The 21,209-nt window shown below is 41.7% G+C and overlaps 1 non-coding gene across 1 annotated transcript; it reads left to right on the forward strand.

Moving 5' to 3' along the window:
* The first annotated feature begins 508 nt into the window (after nucleotides 1-508).
* Nucleotides 509-590, forward strand: TRNAS-UGA. The gene has a single exon. It is a non-coding gene; the product is annotated as a tRNA-Ser (tRNA).
* Nucleotides 591-21,209: the final 20,619 nt, after the last annotated feature.

A 21,209-nucleotide genomic window follows, 5' to 3' on the forward strand; every position in this document is an offset into this window, starting at 1 on the left:
GCAAATCTATCTCCTGCATATTCATTGTGGATGTCCTGAAAACCTGACCTGCCTGCGGTTCTCGAGGACCGGAGTTGCCTACCCCTGGCATATGAGAATAGTAGAGTTGCCTTTGCTTGTTGAACTGATTACTAGTCTCCAGCTAAACAGAACAATGATGAGTTCAGTCACTTTGAAGCAGCGATGAAGCTGAATCTGGTTGCAATTCTTGGTGAACAGACATATGTCTCTATCACAGCAGACTGCTGGACATCCCATAGAAAATTTTACATTAGCGTGACAATCCACTGGATTGATAGTCTGTTTGTCTGGCCTTAAGATTGAAGAGTTTCCATACATTTGACTCCACACATTTGACATTCTTGCATCAGTTCTTGAATATATTGAGAGTTTGCCATCAGATGAAAAACAGGACAACAGACAATAATTTCAACATTATGAAAGCCTTCTCTGTAATTGGACAGCATGACAATAACAAAGATGAAGATGGAAGTGATGAGCTAGTCGGGTAGTTATGACTGAGTGGTTAAGGCAGTGGACTTGAATTCCATTGGGGTCTCCCAGTGCAGGTTCAAATCCTGCTGATTACAAGACAGCAAACTTGTCTTCTTAGTAGAGTTTTTTAGGTTGTAGTCATGGCCGAGTGTTTAAGGCGATGTCTTGAAACCACTGGGGTCTCCCCACGCAGGTTCAAATCCTGCTGACAACGGGGCAGCAAATGTGTCTTTTGAGTTTCTGCCAGGTACTTGTGACTTGGCTTGGTCACTGTTGGAAGCAGTATTCTGGGCTAGATGGACCTTTGGTCTGACCCAGTACGGCTATTCTTATGTTCTTAGCACTACTACTAATGCGGATGATAATGACAACGATGATGATAAAGCATTCTTTGCTATAAGGAAGTCAAGTGTTTCAGACAGAGATTACTTTGATCAATACCTGCAGACCCCCAGTTAAGAGGTATCAGTAATATTGTGTCCGGGCCTGATTTGAAGGAACTTTTTATCAGATTGAACAATCCACTTCCTGTTAGTGCAGTTGTTGAACACATTTTTAGCTGTGGTGGATTAAAGATTCACAAGCGCACTCACATTACTAAAAGTGAAGTAGATTGAATTGCAGAGCAATACAATTGTTGGGATAAAAGTGTTCACAATAGTTGCATTCACTATAGTTACAGTGCTTTTACTTTTTACTCATAAAGTATATTAGGCAGTATCTTTTTTACTTTTACCTAAGTAAATTTTTTAATGTGTTATTTATTGTACTATTACTTAAGTATTAAAATATACATTTATTTTTATGTTTACTTAAGTACTTTGACCAACACCGCCTGTGTCCCTTGGTTTACAGTCCACTGCACTAAGCATAGGCTACTTTGACCTGTTTGCTTTCATGTTCAGAATTGCCATTTCTCCAGCTGACATAGAGCCCGCTTGTCTTTACAGTTTCACTTTCAGGGGAGAGGGAGGGGATAGCAACCACTGGGGTAAAGTTGCCAATTCTGCGGTTCGACTGCAGAATTGGGTGGGTTTCACGCGACCGCTGCGGTTTTCTGTGAAAGCCGTGGGTTGCGGGATATTGGGCAGCGTTTTGCCGCTTTGGCCGCAGGTTGGTTGTTTTATCCCATGGACCAATAGAAGCTCTGTGGAGGCAGACTGCAGGCTTCTATTGGTCCAATTGGACCAATAGAAGCCCTGCGGAGGCGGGTTGCAGGCTTCTTTTAAATGCCTGAGCGCACCTGCGCGGCGGCAGGAAGCCTTTCACAGTCTCACACAATCACTACCTCTTCAGTCTGCCATGTGTGATGAGTTCAGTAAGTTCTTTTCATGGGGGGGGTCCTTTTATGATTGTGGTTACTTTATTAATATTTATTTATAATATGATTTTATAATATAATATTTAAATAATATTTATACTGACCTCAATATTTATATTAATATTGGGCTGGAAAACGTTTTGCCATTTGGCAACATTGCACTGGGGGCTTAAGGAGCGATCATGCCTTAATCTTTCCAGTGGTCAGCTGTTCAATCAGAGCACATTTTTGTACTTTGGACATGTCTGAAACTGGTCTAGATAAAAATGTCCTTTTAGAAATGGACGTTTCTTCCTGTTTGAAAATCCCAGTTGGACGTTCAACTTTTGGGCCCTCCCTCTTCCTGCCCAAAGCATACCCACAACACGCCCCTTTGCTATGTGGATGAACTATAGTGTGATACATCCAAATTCTGACTCTTCAAAGTAAGGATTTGGATATTTTTAGCAGATGGGCTTTTTTTAAGGCATATGGAGGCATCCATCTGCTTTGAAAATGAGCACCATAAGCAACTTATAGCATGACTCATTTGACACTGATTCCATACTTATTCTTACTGAACAGGCCGCAGAAAGCCTGCTTCCTATTCCTTGTTTTGTCAGTTGTTGCTTCTGCATTTGCTGCATGCCAGTCAAATATTATTCAAACATACAGCCATATTATTTTTCCCAGATTCAAGAGCTCTTTTCAGAGCTACTTCAGCTGAATGCCTGACCCAGAAGAAATGAAAAAGAAGCACTATTTCGTGAACTTTGAACCACACTTAAGATGTGGATAATTGCAGGAGCATAGGCACAAACATTTCAAAATGATTGGGAGGTGCCAAACACAATACTAACTATCCATTCCTGAACACAGTGAAGGAATTTTCTCCACTGCTGGGGGCACCCACAGAGCTGGCACCTATGTGCAGGAGCAATGAAGTTTTGTGTTATTAAGAATTTTAAGCTTTATGAAAAAATTCTATATGGTCCAAAATTTTCACATATAAATATTTCAGTCAGTTTATTTTAATTTAGCTGCTTGATCACATGCAACTTTTGTACAAGGATTTTGCACTCACATTCAATTATCTCTGTGGTTTGATTTGGTTTCAGTAGTACATTGTTGTGGCTTTATTTCTGTATTCTCATCTCTTTAGCCACCCATCATATCTGTGGTCCAGTAAAACTTGTGATGCAGTTGGTAAGTGTAAGTCATGTGCCTACTGCACTGATGGCCTGAGTTCAAATCCCACACTGGGATTTCTGTCAGGTAGCCAGCCTCTGACCAACTCAGCCACTTTTGGTCAGTGAGTGAGTACCAGGCCTTAGCTGGCAGGCTATGTGTTGTGTGTGTGTGTGTGGGGGGGGGGGGGGGGGGGGGGGGTGAGGGCAAAGATGACTGGGGAAGGCAATAGCGACCAACCTAGTAATAGTCTGCCAAGAAACCATCACACAAGTTGTGGTCCCCAATAAGTCATTTGCAACTTGGTACTTATATACAGGGGACCACCTGTAATCTTTTAAAAATGGCTATAGATGCAGTGTTTTCTGACTTTCCTCTGGATTAAAATTTAGAGAAATCTGTTAGGTATTCAGTAGAAGAATAGACTCAATCTACTTTGAATTTAACACAACAATATAACTATGCTTGATTATGACAAACAGGCTAAAATCAGTAAGCTGAGCCAATTTGATTATGATGCTGGGAGGAAAATAAAGCGAGCATTTTGTAATGAAGCAATGTAAATTCTAATGCAAATGGTCAATGCGCATGGAAAAGGGCTTTTAGGTACCAGGGCTGCAAATTAAATTTTGATTATAAAAGATCCCATATGCAGGTCAATTTTGGGCAGAATTAATACTCTCAGCATAACCCAGAGTTCATAACGTGATGTGAGCATGAATTAAAAGCAAGAAGCTATAAATTCTTGTCCATACTTAGCTGTGAAATACTTATGAGCTCCTGCTTCACAGGAAAAAGGTGAAAATTCATTATGATCAAGGCATGTTATGGAATTGCGCAAGTGTAACACACATGTCATGTCAAGAGAGTAATCAGAAATATTAGGAAAATAAGGGAGACATAACCAAAATATGAGAAAATAACATATCATGATTGTTGATACACAACAACCAGGTACCTTTCAAGGATAAACTAACCAGAATACCTGAAAAGAGAACCTATGTACCTAATGTGCTACAGGATAGCTTCGAATACTGTCATGGTCATAATAGTACCTTATCTGGATACTGGCTAAATATAAGAGCTACTGCAACATTATTTCCTTCTATACTCTGGAAGCATGCATAGATAAATAAAATGACAAGAACTCAGTTTCAGGAAAGTAACACAGCTTGTGGGAGACCCTGAAGTCTCATCAGGATCTGGATTTTCAAAAGGCATTTGACAAAATACCTCATGAAAGACTCCTGAAGAAATTAGAAAGTCATAGGATAGGAAGCATTGTCCTATTGTGGATTAAAAACTGGTTAAAAGAGAGAAAATAGAGAGTTTTAAATAATCAGTATTCTCAATGGAGAAGAGTAGATAATGGGGTTCCCCAGTGGTCTGTGCTGGACTGTTGCTTTTTAACATATTTATAAATGATCTAGAAATGGGAATAAGTAGTGAGGTAATTAAATTTGCTGGTAACACAAAGTTATTCAAAGTTATTGAATCGCAAGAGGATTGTGAAAAACTGCAAGAGGACCTTATGAGACTAGGAGACTGGGTATTCAAATGGCAGATGTCTTTTAATGTGAGCAAATGTAAAGTGATGCATATGAGAAAGAGGAACCCCAACCATAGTTATTTATTTATTTGTTGCATTTGTATCCCACATTTTCCCACCTATTTGCAGGCTCAATGTGGCTTACATAGTACCGTTAGGCGTTCGCCTAGTCCTGTAGAGGAACAAATACAATGTAATGTTGAGGTCGAATAAGGTAGATAAATACAGTGTAATGTCAAGGTCAGATAAGGTAGGTATGTTTCAGGCACAATAGGGTTGGAGAAAGGGGGGTTATATATAATGTTCAGTACGATCTTTGGTTTTGCTGTGTTGCTGAGTTGAGGCATATAAGTTGGGTCGATAGGGTACGCCTTTTTGAACAGATAGGTTTTTAGTGATTTCCTGAAGTTTAGGTGGTCGTGGGTTGTTTTCACGGCTTTTGGTAGTCCGTTCCATAGTTGTGTGCTTATGTAGGAGAAGTTGGATGCATGGGTTGCTTTGTATTTGAGACCTTTGCTATTTGGGTAGTGGAGGTTCATATGTGATCGTGATGATCCGGTTCTATTTCTGGTTGGTAGATCTATAAGGTCTGACATGTAACCTTGGACTACGCTGTAGATGATCTTGTGGACCAGGGTGCAGATTTTGAAGGTGATATGTTCTTTGATTGGGAGCCAGTGCAGTTTTTCTCGGAGGGGAGTGGCCCTTTTGAATCGTTTTACCGAATATCAACCTGGCTGCTATGTTTTGGGCTGTTTGGAGTTTCTTTATGAGTTGTTCTTTGCATCCCGCATAGATTCCATTGCAGTAATCTGTATGGCTTAGTACCATTGATTGTAGTAGGTTACGAAATGTTTCCCTCGGGAAGAAAGGTTTTACACGTTTGAGTTTCCACATTGAGTGGAACATTTTCTTTATAGTGGAGTTTACTTGGCTCTGAAGTGTAAGATTGTGGTCAATCGTGACGCCGAGTATTTTGAGGCTATCTGAAATAGGGAGGGTGTGGTCTGGGGTGTTTATGGTTGTGGATTTGTAATTATTGTGTTGGGATGAGAGGATGAGGCAATGTGTTTTTTCAATATTCAGTTTCAGTTGAAAAGAATTTGCCCGTGAGTCCATGGTGTTCAGACCACGTTTGATTTCATTGGTGATTTCTGTCAGATCGTGTTTGAAGGGGATGTAGATTGTGACATTGTCTGCATAGATGAACGGGTTGAGGCCTTGATTGGATAATGACTTGGCCAGTGGGGTCATCAGTATGTTGAACAGTATTGGTGATAATGGTGATCCTTGAGGTACACCGCAGTCTGCCTTCCATGGTGGTGATATGTTTGTATTTGATTTTACTTGGTATGTTCTGGTGGTTAGGAAACCTTTGATCCAACTAAGTATATTTCCACCAATCCCGAAGTGGTCTAGGAGACGTAGTAGTATATTGTGGTTTACCATGTCGAATGCGCTCGACATGTCAAATTGGAGAAGAAGTATGCTTTTACCTGTGGCTATTTCATGCTTGAATTTGGACAGGAGGGTGACTAGTACAGTTTCAGTACTATAGAGGGGGCAGAATCCTGATTGTGATTCATGTAGTAATGAGAACTTGTCCATGTAGTCAGTGAGCTGTTTGGTCACCAGGCTCTCCATCAATTTGACTACAAGTGGGATAGATGTGACTGGGCGGCAATTGGTGAGATCATTCGCTTTTTTCTTTATGACTTTAGGTAATGGGGTGAGTAGAATGTTGCCATGTTCCTCAGGGAAGAGACCTTGTTGTAATGTGTAGTTTAGATAGGATGTGAGGTCTTCTATGAAGCGATCGGGGGCGGATTTGAGTAGATGGCTGGGGCAGGTGTCCAGTTTGCAGTGGATATTGGAGAATCTATAGATCGCTTGGATAACCGATTCGACGGTGAGGAGAGCAAATTTTGACCAGGTACGGTCTGCTGCATATTCTCCCGAGGTTGAGTCCAGACCATTGATGAAGTTTTCGATTTCGGTGTTATGCTGAGGGGGAGTGTGTTGCGTAAATTTATTATTTTTTCTTTGAAGTAATTAGCAAGTTTGTCTGCAGATGGGATGCCTATGTTGGTTGTGGTGATTGGAGTGGTGTCAAGTAGCTTGTTTACGATTTGAAATAGTTTCTTCATGTCTTTGTAATTTGGTCCTATTTTAGTTTTATAATAAGACCTTTTGGTCTGTCTTATTGCATATTTGTATTTTCTTTGTGTTTGTTTCCATGCGTTGAGTGTGTGTTCATCTTTTGATTTTTTCCATGCTTGTTCGAGTTTCCTGGTTTGTGTTTTGAGATTTTTTTAGATTGTCTTTAAACCATGGGATCAAGTTTTGTCTTCTAGTAGTTCTTATTCTTAAGGATGCTATTTCATCTAGTACGTTTCTACATCTCTTGGCCCAGTCAGAGAGGTAGTGTGTAGTGTCCATTCGTGCTTTCCATTCATTGTCATATATCTGTTGCCAAAATACTTTTGGGTCTATTTGTCCTCTTGTGCTATAGGTGGTATGTTCTTGTATACGGTATAATCCCTTCTTCTGCCAGTTTAGGGATAGGTTTAATTTGTAGTGATCAGTCCAAGGTGTTTCTGACCATTTGATATCTGTTACTAGTATGGTGTTGTCTGTGGCCATTTTGTGTGAAAGGAGGTCCAGTGTATGCCCTTTAATGTGGGTAGCTTGCATGTGTGGCCATTTAAGATCCCATGAGTGGAGGAATTCCTTGCATTCTCGTGCGTTGGTGGAATGTGGGTTTTCTAGGTGAAGGTTAATGTCGCCCAGTATTATTAGTATGTTAGAGTTGGTTACACAAGTGTTAGAGATGAAGTCCATGAAATTAGATTGGCTGTCGTTCCAGTTGCCGGGTGGTCTATAGAAAAGGACGCAGTTCAGGTGATCAAGCAGGGAGTTATGTGATGCAAGGTTCAACATTAGGAGCCACCGCCCAGGAAAAGGATCTAGGTGTCATTGTTGATACTTTGAAACCCTCTGCTCAATGTGCAGCGGCAGCTAAGAAAGCAAATAGGAATTATTAGGAAAGAAATGGAAAACACAAGTGAGAATGCCTTTGTGTCATTCCATGATGCGACTGCACCTCGAATACCCTGTACAGTTCTGGTCAGTGCATCTCAAAAAAGATATAGTGGAATTAGAAAAGGTACAGAGAAGGACGACTTCCCTATGAGGAAAGGCTAAAGCGGCTAGGGCACTTCAGCTTGGAGATGAGATGTCTGAGGGGAGATATGATAGAGGTATATAAAATAGAGTGGGGGAGGGGGGATGGATGGAAGAAGAGGGGAGGGTTGGGGAAGGTGTAAGGGGGAATAATTGAAAATGTAGAACGATTGGCAACTGTTGGTTATAACTGCATTGAATTCTTAGTACGGTATAACGTATGTAACAATTTCTCTTTGACTTTTGAAAATAAACAGATTAAAACATAAAATAGAGTGGAGTGGAAAGGTAGATATGACTTGCTTGTTTACTCTTTCCAAAAATAATAGGACTAGGGGGCACGTAAAAGCTACTAAGTAGTAAATTTAAAATGAATCGGAGAAAATATTTCTTCACTCAATGAGTGATTAAACTCTGGAATTCGTTGCCAGAGAATGCGATAAAAGCAGTTAGCTTAGCAGTGTTTAAAGAAGGTTTGGATAATTTCCTAAAAGAAAAGTCCATAAACCATTGTTAAAATGGACTTGGAAAAATTCACTGCATATTCTAGGACCCTGATGGCGAACCTATGACACGTGTGTCAGCACTGACATGTGTGCCATTTTCGCTGACACGTGGCGGATTTCAGCATTTCCTTGATTTGTCCAGGTTTCTCGACAAATCCGCCCCGCACTCCCTGACAGAATCCTCCAATGAGCACGCGACCACCTCACCTTCTTAACTCCTCTGATGCACGCGCGACGCAGGCAGGCTAGAGGCAGCATCTGTGCTCGTGCGCGTGCCAGCCAGCGCCTGCCTGCTCAGCATCAGCTGGTGATAATCCTGCACACTGTACGCTTCACGCAGGTGCAGCGGCTTACTTCTACTGTCTGCAGCCTGCCGCCTTCTCTTCAGCCGCTGCCATAATAATCGCGAGTCGACGAGAGCACGAGGCTGCAGCGGGACGGTCTGGTCTCTGTCTTCTGACTCTTCTCTTGTTGTGCCCTGCCTGCCCCTTGCTTAGCCGCCACCATAACAGTGAGGTAAGATTCTTAAGAATGGGCTCCCATGATAAATTGTTTGGGATAAATATAAGTAATATAACAGCAGGTTATGCCATGATAAATATCGTGAAATTATGGTTTTTTTCTCGAAGTGATACACCACCCAAGTTATGCTCGTTTTTTTGGCGAATTTTGACACACCAAGCTCAAAAGGTTGCCCATCACTGTTCTAGGATAAGCAGCATAAAATCCGTTTTACTGTTCTGGGATCTTACCAGGTACAATCTAAGCTTTTGTACCTGGGGCAATGGAGGGTTAAATGACTTGCCCAAGGTCACAAGGAACTGCAATGGCAATTCAATTCTGTTCGTCACGATCAAAGATTGCTGCATTAACTGTTAGGCTGCTCTTCCGGCTTTCATTCCTACCAAGTGGAGACTTTAATCCAGAAATGAGCTCACTTGTCCCACGATTCCACAGGGAATAGAGGGAAACGTAGAGGAACTAACACAAGGCTGTGAGTCTATTTGGGCAAGGAAATAAATCATTCATCTTAATGTAACTTGCCTTGAGCTCAAATTTGGAGAAAGCAAGCAATAAATCTAAACTTCCAGTACATGTGATATGAGATCACAGATGGTCTACAAGAATTCCAGGATTAGACATCCTACTGAAGGACCTCCAGGGTAGAGGTGTGCATAGGGACATAATCTGGTCCCCATCCCCACCCAGTTTGGATCCATCCCTAATCAATTTTTTTTGTTCTCCGCCCCATCCATGCATCTTATTCCCCATCCCCACATTTTTCTCTCTCATCCCTGTAACCAATCCATATTTGAGAAATCTGGTAAATGAAAGAAGAACATTGGGGTAAATATTCAGCCAGAGGTGCTCAGCATTTTGCTGACTGCCACCAGCGTTATGCCCAGAAATTCAATGCTGGGTCATGTCCGGGCTTCGGCATTGAATATCCAGGTTTCCAGATTTGGCTACAACATAGCTGATAAAGGGATCTTTTTACAAAGGCGCAGTAGCATTTTTAATACACGCTAAATGCTAGAGACACCCGTAGGAATATATGGGCATCTCTAGCGTTTATCGTACAGTGCAATACAGGACTAAATTTGAAACCCTATTTATGATCTTCAAGGACCTTAAAGGAAATGGCCCAGAGTGCTTAAAGAACAGGGTGACCCTCTACACACCTCCAAGGTCCTCCCAAGGGGTATCTAACTACATCCTCTCCAAAAGACGTTACACAATTAGATACCAGCAAGCAAGCCTTCTCTAGAGTAGCCCCCACACTCTGGAATGCACTGCCTGAAAGGCTCCGCTTAAAACAAGACTATCTCTACTTCAGGAAGCAGGTGAAAACTTGGCTCTTTAATGGAAGAAGTAATTAACTTCTTAGTCTCACTCACACACACAAGGAGGGACATGGGCTGTACATACTGCAGCAGGACATATTTATCCATTCCTACCCTAGCTGAGATAATATTTAATCACCTCTCTGGCCTCATGTGCACCTTTCTTTAAATTAGTCACCTTATTTTCTAACTCCTCTTACTCTCTTACCTATCTATATGTTTCATCCTTCCTTATACCCTACGCTGTATATTAAAATTTCTATTATGTATTGTGTTGACATTGTAAGTAGTATACTATCCTGCTTATAATCGAAAGAGAAAAACGCCTATATTGCGACCCAAATCAGGAGATGGGTGTCTTTCTCCCGTGGGCGCCCAAATCGGTATAATCGAAAGTGGATTTTGGGCGTTTCCAACTGCAATCCATCGCGGAAACGGGTAAAGTTGACGGGGCGTGTCAGAGGCGTGGTGAAGGTGGAACTTGGGCGTGGTTATCGGCCGAGGAGAGATGGGCGTCTTTAGCTGATAATCGGAAAAAAAAGGCATTTTTATCGCAATTTTGGGTCACTTTTTTTGGACCCTTTTTTTTCACGAACAAGTCCCAAAAACGTGCACCAACTGCCCAGATGACCACTGGAGGGAATCGGGGATGACCTCCCCGGACTCCCCCAGTGGTCACTAATCCCCTCCCACCAAAAAAAACCCACTAATAACTTTTTTCCAGCCTCTATGCCAGCCTCAAATGCCGTACCCATCTCTATGACAGCAGAATGTGTTCTATCCTGTGACAGCCTTTACCTGGTTCTGATGTGGCTCTCGGGTGAGTGTGACAACTTTTCTGTTATGGGCACTGCAGAGTCACATCAGCAATGCATTGTGGTGGGTGTAGGGTATTGGGCTCCGTGATTCCACTAGCTTGTGGCAAATGCTCACGATGTTGGTAGTTGGTAGGTTCTACTCCCATGGTGATTTCCCCCCTGCTTACTGGGTCAGAGTGTGCCCTGTTTTGTTTCCGGTAGTCCATGAGGTAGTGGCCATTTTTGTAAGCCAGTTTTAGATCCCTTTCACGTGTTAGCCACATTACAGAACTTAGTTCTTACCTTGAATGTGGCTGAAAGAGGGCATTGCACACCATTCTGCCAGCTCTGACCTACTGCTAATCTCAGTACCAGGGAGACTCGTTGCCAGTGGGGCACAACCTCTGATTTGCAGTTAACCGTGAGTAAGCGTGCTTATTCCAATAAAGGACGTTTTCGGAGAGATTAGTCTTCAGGTGTCAACTGGTGTGCCAATGTTATATAGCAGCAACAAGTCCTAGAGGCCTGCGTGTATGCAGGTCCCTGGAGCACTTTTAGTGGGTACCGCAGTGCACTTCAGCCAGGTGGACCCAGACCCATCCCCCCCTACCTGTAACACTTGTGCTGGTAAATGGGAGGTCTCCAAAACCCACTGTACCCACATGTAGGTGCCCCCTTCACCCCTAAGAGCTATGGTAGTGTTGTACATTTGTGGGTAGTGGGTTTTGGGGGAGGGGGGTTGGGTGCTCAGCACCTGTGGTAAGGGAGCTATGCATGTGGGAGCGTTGTCTGAAGTCCACCGCACTGACCTCTAGGGTGCCCAGTTGGTGTCCTGGCATGTCAGGGGGGCGAGTGTACTATGAATCGTGGCCCCTCCCACAACCCAATGGCTCGGATTAGGACGTTTTTGAGCTGGGCGTTTTTAGTTTCCATTATCGCTAAAAAAAAACAAACGCCCAGCTGAAAAACGTCCATTTTTTCAAAAATACGGTCTGTCCCGTCTCTTCACGTACCCATTTTCAGACATAGACGCCCATGGAGATAGGCGTTCACGTTCGATTATGCCCCTCCACTCCATACTTTGTATTATTTGAATATTTTCACTGCTGTAATTGTTTATTGCTTATGTTTGATTTATTCTTACTGTGATCATAAGCATAAGAACAGAAGCATTGCCATACTGGGTCAGACTGAAGGTCCATGAAGCCCAGTATCCTGTTTTCAACAGTGGTCAATCCAGGTCACAGGTGCCTGGCAGGATCCCCAAACAGTTCAATACATTTTATGCTGTTTATCCTAGAAATAAGCAGTGGATTTTCCCCAAGTCCATCTTAATAATGGCTTAAGGACTTTTCTTTTAGGAAGATATCCAAACCTTTTTAAAACCCCACTAAGCTACCTGCTTTTACCAAAATTCTCTGGCAATGAATTCCAGAGTTTAATTACACGTTGAGGGAAGAAATATTTTCTCCGATTTGTTTTAAATTTACTACTTTGTAAGCTTCATTGCATGCCCCCTAGTCCTAGTATTTTTTGAAATTACACAATATGTTTTGATAGAGTGAATGCTGAGTACAGATGCACAAAACTAGCTTTCTAGCGCTCCCTCACACTGATTAGTTTCTGATCTTAAAAAAAAAATATTAGACAAAGGGAACCTGCCTCGACCAATGGTTTTCTTTGTTATGCACGCTCTCGCTATCCTCCAGAAAGACAAGATCAAATCTCCTTTTTACCATGACAGATTAAAAATTCTGATCTTCCCAGACCTGAATAAGACCACATTCCTTGCAATGAGGGACAGCCTAAAATCTTTCGGCACTCAATATTGTCAAATGTATCCTGCTCGCATGAGGGCCACCATTCATAATTCATCACGCTCCTTTGACGACGCAAAGTTGTTAAAACAATTCCTAGACTCATTTAAACCTTGATGTACTCAGAAGGTTTGTGTACTATACATTATTCTCTTTCTACCAAATAATACATCAAGGTCTTTTATCTTGGTTCTCCTCTCTGGGCGAGCATTACATCTGTACAAGCACTGCATCTTCTAATAGCCAATGTTGATGCATATCAATATTAATCTTTGTTATTGTTATTTACTTACTGTAATATACAATTCTCTTGCACATTTTATTTGGAAATGTTATGGAGATCTGCATATTAATATTGTCTTTGTATATGGCGAGCACACTAGTTTGCTGCCTCTCTCCACCGTTTTGATGAAGGTATTTCGGCGCAATGTATTCTCTGTGCTGACGTTTATTACAGTTAATATATTGTATCTGTTTATATTTTTGTATTATGCTCTCTTCACAGGCTGTAGATATATCTCTGTACCAAATAAGGATATTTCATGACTTAATTCACTTATTATATAATTGATATATTTACATGAGGTTAGTCTCAATTAATATAAAAAGAAATAACCTCAATAAGAGGCGAAAATTGTCAATCTACTTATCTAAACTTAGGGCTGACATAGTATTTATCCAGGAGACTCATTTGTGTGATGCTGATTCCAAACATTTGCCAGATAAAAATTATCTCCTATCAGCATATTCACCAGCTATATATATATTAAAAAAAACAAACGAAGTTGCTATTCTGCACTATAAGTCACTACATATTAACATTACTAAACAATCCAGTGATAAAGGAAGATGGGTAAAGATTGAAGCCACCACTGATAATTCCTCTTTGACTCTTTTAAATATATATGCACCAAATAAAGAGTCCCCTAAATTCTTTCATAATTTTGCTTTTGAAATCAATAATTCATTCACTTCCCATATAATTTGTGGTGGTGACTTTAACCAAATTCAGGACCCTATAATGGATCAACACTCATTCTGTCGTTATCACCAGATTAAAGCTAGCCTAGCCATTAGTTCTCTCAAATCCTCATCGGGTCTGGTGGATTCTTGGAGACTCTTTCACCCTACCAAAAAAGAATTTTCATTTTTCTCTCCCCTTCATTTAAGCTACTCATGTGTAGACTTTCTGTTAGTATCCAAATCTCTTATTCCTTATATAACCAACTCCCTTATTCACGGGAGAATGATTTCTGCAGTCTATTTAACCTTTTCAGATATTCATCATCCAGTTGAACATCACCCTATAAATATTTGGTGGGATGCCTACATGGCCTCCATAAGAGATACTGAGGGGCATAATCGAACGGAAACGCCTATCTCCATGGGCGTTTATCTCCGAGAACGGGTCCGTGAAGGGGCGGGCCGAACCGTATTTTCGAAAAAATGGATGTTTTTGAGCTGGGCGTTTGTTTTTTTTAGCGATAATGGAAACTAAAAACACCCAGCTCAAAAACGTCCTAATCCAAGCCATTTGGTCATGGGAGGGGCCAGGATTCGTAGTACACTGGACCCCCTGAAATGCCAGGACACCAACTGGGCACCCTAGGTCAGTGCGGTGGACTTCAGAAAAAGCTCCCACATGCATAGCTGCCTTTCCACGGGTGCTGAGCTCCCAACCCCCTCCCCCAAAACCCACTACCCACAAATGTACAACATTACCATAGCTCTTAGGGGTGAAGGGGGCACCTACATGTGGGTACAGTGGGTTTTGGAGGCCTCCCATTTACCAGCACAAGTGTTACAGGTGGGGGAGGGGATGGGTCTGGGGCCACCTGGCTGAAGTGCACTGCGGTACCCACTAAAAGTGCTCCAGGGACCTGCATACACGCAGTCTTCTAGGACTTGTTGCTGCTGTATAACATTGGCACACCAGTTGACACCTGAAGACTAATCTCTCCGAAAACGTCCTTTATTAGAATAACCGCGTTTACTCACAGTTAACTGCAGATCAGAGGTTGTGCCCCATTGGTAACGAGTCTCCCTGGTACTGAGATGAGCAGTAGGTCAGAGCTGGCAGAATGCTGTACAATGCCCTCTTTCAGCCACATTCAAGGGAAGAACTAAGTTCTCTAACGTGGCTAACACAGGAAAGGGATCTAAAACTGGCTTACAAAAATGGCCACTACCGCATGGACTACAACAGGAAACACAACAGGGCACACTCTGACCCAGTAGGCAGGGGGAAAAGCACCATGGGAGAAGAGCCTACCAACTACCAACATCGTGAGACTGTAACACAAGCTAATGAAATCATGGAGCCCAATACCCTACACCCACCACAATGCAATGCTGATGTGACCCTGTACTGCACCCGAGAGCCACATCTGACCCAGGGAAAGGCTGTGACAGGATCGAACACATTCTGATGTCATGGAGGTGGGTACGGCATTTGAGGCTGGCATATAGGCTGGAAAAAAAGTTTGTAAAGTGGGGTTTTTTTGGTGGGAGGGGGTTAGTGACCACTGGGGGAGTCCGGGGAGGTCATCCCCGATTCCCTCCAGTGGTCAGCTGGGCAGTTGGGGCACTTTTTTGGGACTTGTTCGTGAAAAAAAGGGTCCAAAAAAAGTGACCCAAAATCGCGGTAAAAATGCCTTTTTTTTTTTTTCGATTATCAGCTAAAGATGCCCATCTCTCCTCGGCTGATAACCACGCCCCAGTTCTGCCTCCGACACGCCCCCGTCAACTTTATTCATTTCCGCAATGGAGTGCAGTTGGAAACGCCCAAAATCGGCTTTCGATTATACCGATTTGGGCACCTTTGCGAGATAAACGTCTATCTCCCGATTTAGGTCTCACTATAGGCGTTTTTCTCTTTCGAAAATAAGCAGGACTATAGTCAACTACACTGCTGGCCTTAATAAAAAGAAAAAGAAAGAAATGGACCAGTTGGAGCAGGAAATTAAATCTTTAGAAAATGAATATCGAAAAACCATTAACCATGCTATCTATCAAACATTAATCTCAGCAAAATATAAATACAACATAATTCTTAGTAAAGAAACTCTTTATTCCTACTAAAATCAATATATTATGTTGAAAATAACAAATCAGGTCACATGCTAGCTCAATACTTAAAAGCAAAACAAAGTCATACCCGTATTTCACTTATCACTGACTCCAATGGTACCTCTCATTCCACAGATTCTCAAATTTCCCTTCATAAGAACATCCTTACTGGGTCAGACAAATGGTCCATCTAGCCCAGTATTCTGTTTCCAGCAGTGGCCAATCCAGGTCACAAGTACCTGACAGAAACCCAAATAGTAGCAACATTCCATACTACAATCCCAGGACAAGCAGTGACTTCCCCATGTCTGTCACAATAGCAGACTATGGACTTTGCCTCCAGGAAATTGTCCAAACCTTTTTTTAAACTGAGATATGCTAACTGTTGTTACTACATGTTTCGGCAAAGAGTTCCAGAGCTTAACTATTCGTTGAGTGAAAAAATATTTCCACCTTTTTGTTTTAAAGGTATTTCCATGTAACTTCATTGAGTGTCCCCTAGTCTTTGTACTTTTTGAAAGAGTAAAAAAAATTGATTCACTTTTACCCGTTCTACACCACTCAGTATTTTATAGACCTCAATCATATCTCCCCTCAGCCATCTCTTTTCCAAGCTGAAGAGCCTTAACTTCTTTAACCTTTCCTCGTATGACAGTTCCATCCCCTTTATCATTTTGGTTGCTCTTCTTTGAACCTTTTCTAATTCTGCTATATCTTTTTTTAAATACGGCGACCAGAACTGAACACAATACTCTAGATGAGATTGCACCAAGGAGTGACACAGAGGCATTATAGGGGTATTCTCTGTCTTATTTACAATCCTTTTCCTAATAATTGCTAGCATCTGCACACTGAGCAGAAGATTTCAGTGTATTATCTACAAAGACACCTAGATCTTTTTCTTGGGTGTTGACCTCCAAGGTGGACCCTAGCATCAGATAACTATGATTTGGATTGTTCTTCCCAATGTGCATCACTTTGCATTTGTCCACATTAAAATTCATCTGTCATTTGGATGCCCAGTCTTTCAATTTCCTAAGGTCTTCCTGCAATTTTTCACAGTCTGCATGCATTTTAGCAACCTTGAATAGTTTTGTGTCATCTGAAAATTTAATCACCTCACTTTCATTTTAATTTCTAGATCATTTATAAATATATTAAATAGCATCAGTCCCAGTACAGATCCCTGCGGCACTCCACTATTCACCCTCCGCCATTAAGAGAAATGGCCATTTAACCCTACCCTCTGTTTTCTGTCCAATAACCAATTCATAATCCACAACAGAACATTTCCTCCTTTCCCATGAGTTTTTAATTTTCTCAGGAGTCTCTCTTGAGGAACTTTGTGAAAAGCTTTCTGAAAATCTAGATACACTACATTAATCGGCTCACCTTTATCGATGTATTGATTCACACCTTCAAAGAATTGAAGCAAATTGGTGAGGCAAGACTTCCCTTGGCTGAAACCATATGTTGACTCTGTCCCAATAACCATTTTTATATCTTCGTGTTCCATAGTTTTATTCTTTATAATAGTTTCCACTAAATTATTACCAAAATTATATAATTCAGAAATAAACTCCTCCAGTTTTCTCTCTAATAATTTTATGGATAACCTAGATCACCCAATCTTGACAGCAACACAACAATTTAGTCTGGAGGTAGATATTTCCTTACCAGAAGTAATGGAAGCATTAAAAGATCTGCCAAGAAATAAAGCTCCAGGTAGCGATGGACTAACAATTAAATTCTATGCTGCTTTTGCAGATTTGTTAGGACCTAAACTCCTCCTACTTTACAAACATCTGCTTCAACGTACTGGTGACAAAGGAACCTTTCTTGAATGAAAAATCATTGTTATCCCCGAACCTGGACGAGATCATACTAAATTATCTAACTATAGACCGATATCCTTATTAAATATTGACAACAAAATATACACCAAAATCCTTGCTAATCGAATAAAACATATTATAACCTCTCTTATCCATCATGACCAAAATGGTTTTACCCCAGGCAGATTACCAAATGATAATTCAAGGCTCTTTTGGAATATGATGTCTATTTCTCAGGATTTAGATATCCCTTTTGTAGCTCTATCTCTCAACACAGAAAAGGCATTTGATAGAAAATGGGCCTTCCTTTTTAAAACTCTTCACTGGTTTGGTTTTGGATACAAGTTTATACACATGATCCAACTTCTCTGTGACTCACCCCAAGCCTCTATTTTTTTTTTTACTAATAACATTGCCTCTCCCAAATTTACCTTAAAAGAATACTAAACAAGGTTGCCCCTCTACCCTCTCCTTTTTAATCTTGCTCTTGAACCCCTCGCCTTGTCTATTAGAGATAATAAAAATATTCTCAAGAGTTAAAATCCTCAGTGAAAAATATAAACTGTTGATCTATGAAGATGACATTTTATTATACCTAACATTAGAATCCATCCCATACTTTTTAGACTGTATCAATTCATTCTCCCAATTATCAGGATATAAAGTCAATTGTACTAAATTAGCCATTGTGCCATTATCCAAATTTATACCCAAACACTACATTTCATAATATCTATTCATATAGGAATCCCACAAACTCAAGTATCTAGGCATCCTACAAGAAACTCACCAGGAGAAACTCTTAAATTGAATGCAGCACAATCCTTCAGTTCTCCACAGACCCATTAAGCTCATACTCTTCCTTTTCTTATCATGTTGGGGCAGAAATGAGCATCTCACACTGGCAAAAAAACAGGGAAAAAATCCATATGGTAATCCAAACCACACAAGGAAGAAGTAGGGGACAACCAAATGACTTCCAGCAGACATACAGATGGAATACATAGTTTTTATTGAGCAAGCACCATAAAAAGGACCCGACATGGTGCCTGCCTCAGGGGTCACAATCACTGTATGCAAAACATAAAACATCAAATAAGAAGCAAAAAATACACAAATATGGACAAAACAGCAATGGATAAAAATGGTAAAAACATACAAAGTATATAAATGTAGAAATCAAAAATGTAAAAATACATAAATACAAAAAAGTCTGATTTAAATTAACAAGCATTCACTAAAAAACAAAATGTAATGTATTCCAAAATCAAAACTATAACACATAAAGGAAAGATACATTCTAAATCTATTCTTATGGATCAACCATGGCAACGACTCATGCGACTGAAAACACAAGGCTCATAAAACAATAATTGCGGAGAGCACGTGGTGCGATGCAGGAGTGAGGACTCGTGTGTGCTGAGCTCCTGCTAGTCCCCCGCATCTTTAACAATTACCTGACTTCATTGGGGATCTGAAGGATTCAACCCTAAAGGACTTACAAAGCTGATCCGGGTGCAGCGCTTTAGCTGGCGGTGGCGATTGAAGAAAGCGGGATGGCGGCGAAACCTCAAAAAAAAGAAAAAAGCAGGGCCGCGGAACCTAAGATGGCGGCCGCTCCGCAATCGCCGGGATCCAGCGTCTGCTCGGCATGGACAGCCGAAATTACGGCGGAAGTAACGGCCGCAGTTGAGGCAGCCCTGGACAAAAAATTGCAAGCCATATATGATAGGGCTGACTCGGCTCACGAACGCCTAGACGGTTTCCATCTGGACTTGGACCATGTCCAACAAAGGATTAGCGACATCGAGGACCGCATGGTGTCTGAGGTGCAGCCGGTGGAAGCCTTGCAGAAAAGGATATTAGACCTGGAAAATAAAATCGATGATTTAGAGAACCGATCCAGGCGAAATAATCTGCGTCTGATCGGTTTATCGGAACAGATTCCTGAGTCAGAGTTGAGCAGTTTCCTTGAGACTTGGCTTCCAACCACGCTGAAAATGAATAATATGCCAGGCCCCTTGAGGATCGAGAGAGCACACCGACTGGGGCCAAAGAGACAAGGAGCAGCGCGGCCTAGAGCGGTGATTTTGAAAATCCTCAATTATGGGCACAAACAGGCTATTTTGCAAGCAGTGCGAGCAGGAGGAGAACTTACACATGAGGGTCAACGAATCCTCTGCTTTCAGGATTACTCCTCGAGAGTGGCAACAGCGAGGAAGGAGTTTGCACCAGTGTGTACACAACTTTATGAGAAGAAGATCAGGTTTGCCCTGATATACCCTGCAAAGCTGAGAGTACATCATGGAGGTACAGTAAAGTTTTTTGAAAGCGTGTCGGCAGCTTCTGTCTTTATCCAAAGCTTGACACAGGGAGAGACTGATTGAAAGGTATCCTGGAGGGACGGGACTCAGGCAAAAGATATTTGGGACCTGAAGTTGGAATGACTGATTAAAAGAAGATTCTACTTTTCAGAGTTTCTGATAGAGCCAGCTATAATTCTGATATGTCAAAGTAGCTAACAGTCTGCTAAGATCAACTGTAATCTGTAATTATAACAAGATGTTAACAAATATATTAATTATTGTTTGGCTATGGGAAGGGGAGAACAGATTTGAAAACTTAAAGGTGGGATCCCCCTAAAATGAGGGAAAGGTATTATTTTGGGTAGGGGCTAGTGCACCTATACGTGATGAGTTCCTTGGAGAACTCGAGGGAGTGGGGGAGGGAACAGAGGCGGGATAGAGGGCTAGGGTGGGGGGAAGGGGGGGAAGTCTGCCTGAGTGAACGAGGTGTAGTAAGTGACAAAGGGACCTGGGGATATGCTGATGGGGAAGACAAGAGTGGGGGGAGGTGGTGGCTGGGACACCTTCTCTCTTACATTACAAATAACTGCATTCCTAGCATACTTTTACCAGAAAATGGTTAAGGTGGTTTCTTGGAATGTGGGAGGCGTGACCTCCCCGATAAAGAGAAGTAAGATTTTGCAAACCTTGAACAGACAAAAAACTGACATAGCAATGTTACAGGAGACACACTTAACGGGGCAGGAACACAAAAAACTATGTAGATGGTGGGTGGGAGATTATGTGGACAGTCCAACGACCAATAGAAAAGCAGGAGTTATTGTACTTTTCCGCAAGGGGCTCCCTGTGGTTAAGAAGAGGGTGGTTATGGACCCGAAAGGTAGATATGTTATGGCAGAGGTTCAAGTGCATAATCAACCCCTGCTGCTGGTAAATGTATATGCGCCAAATCAGTATGATAGAAAGTTTTACCAAACTATAGTGAACCGGGTGAATTCCTTTGATCAGATGCCCATAATTATGGGGGGCGACTTTAACTCGGTGTTTGACCCGCTAATGGACAGTACGGGTTCTTCTAGAGTAGGTCCAGTGAATATGAGAAAAGGAGTCCCAAAGCTTTGTTCTTTGCTGGATATGGTAGATGCGTGGCGCTTGTTTCACCCGGGGGAGAGGGACTATACCCACCTATCGAGAGCACATGATACGCTTTCGCGTATTGACTATATCTTGATTTCATCTTGTACAGTCACATCGCTGGAACAAGTGGAGATAGGTCCGACCCAGGTGTCGGACCACGCATTTGTGTGGATTTCCTTCTCT

This window comes from Microcaecilia unicolor, chromosome 2 (assembly GCF_901765095.1).
Source record: "Microcaecilia unicolor chromosome 2, aMicUni1.1, whole genome shotgun sequence".
Lineage (NCBI taxonomy): Eukaryota > Metazoa > Chordata > Amphibia > Gymnophiona > Siphonopidae > Microcaecilia > Microcaecilia unicolor.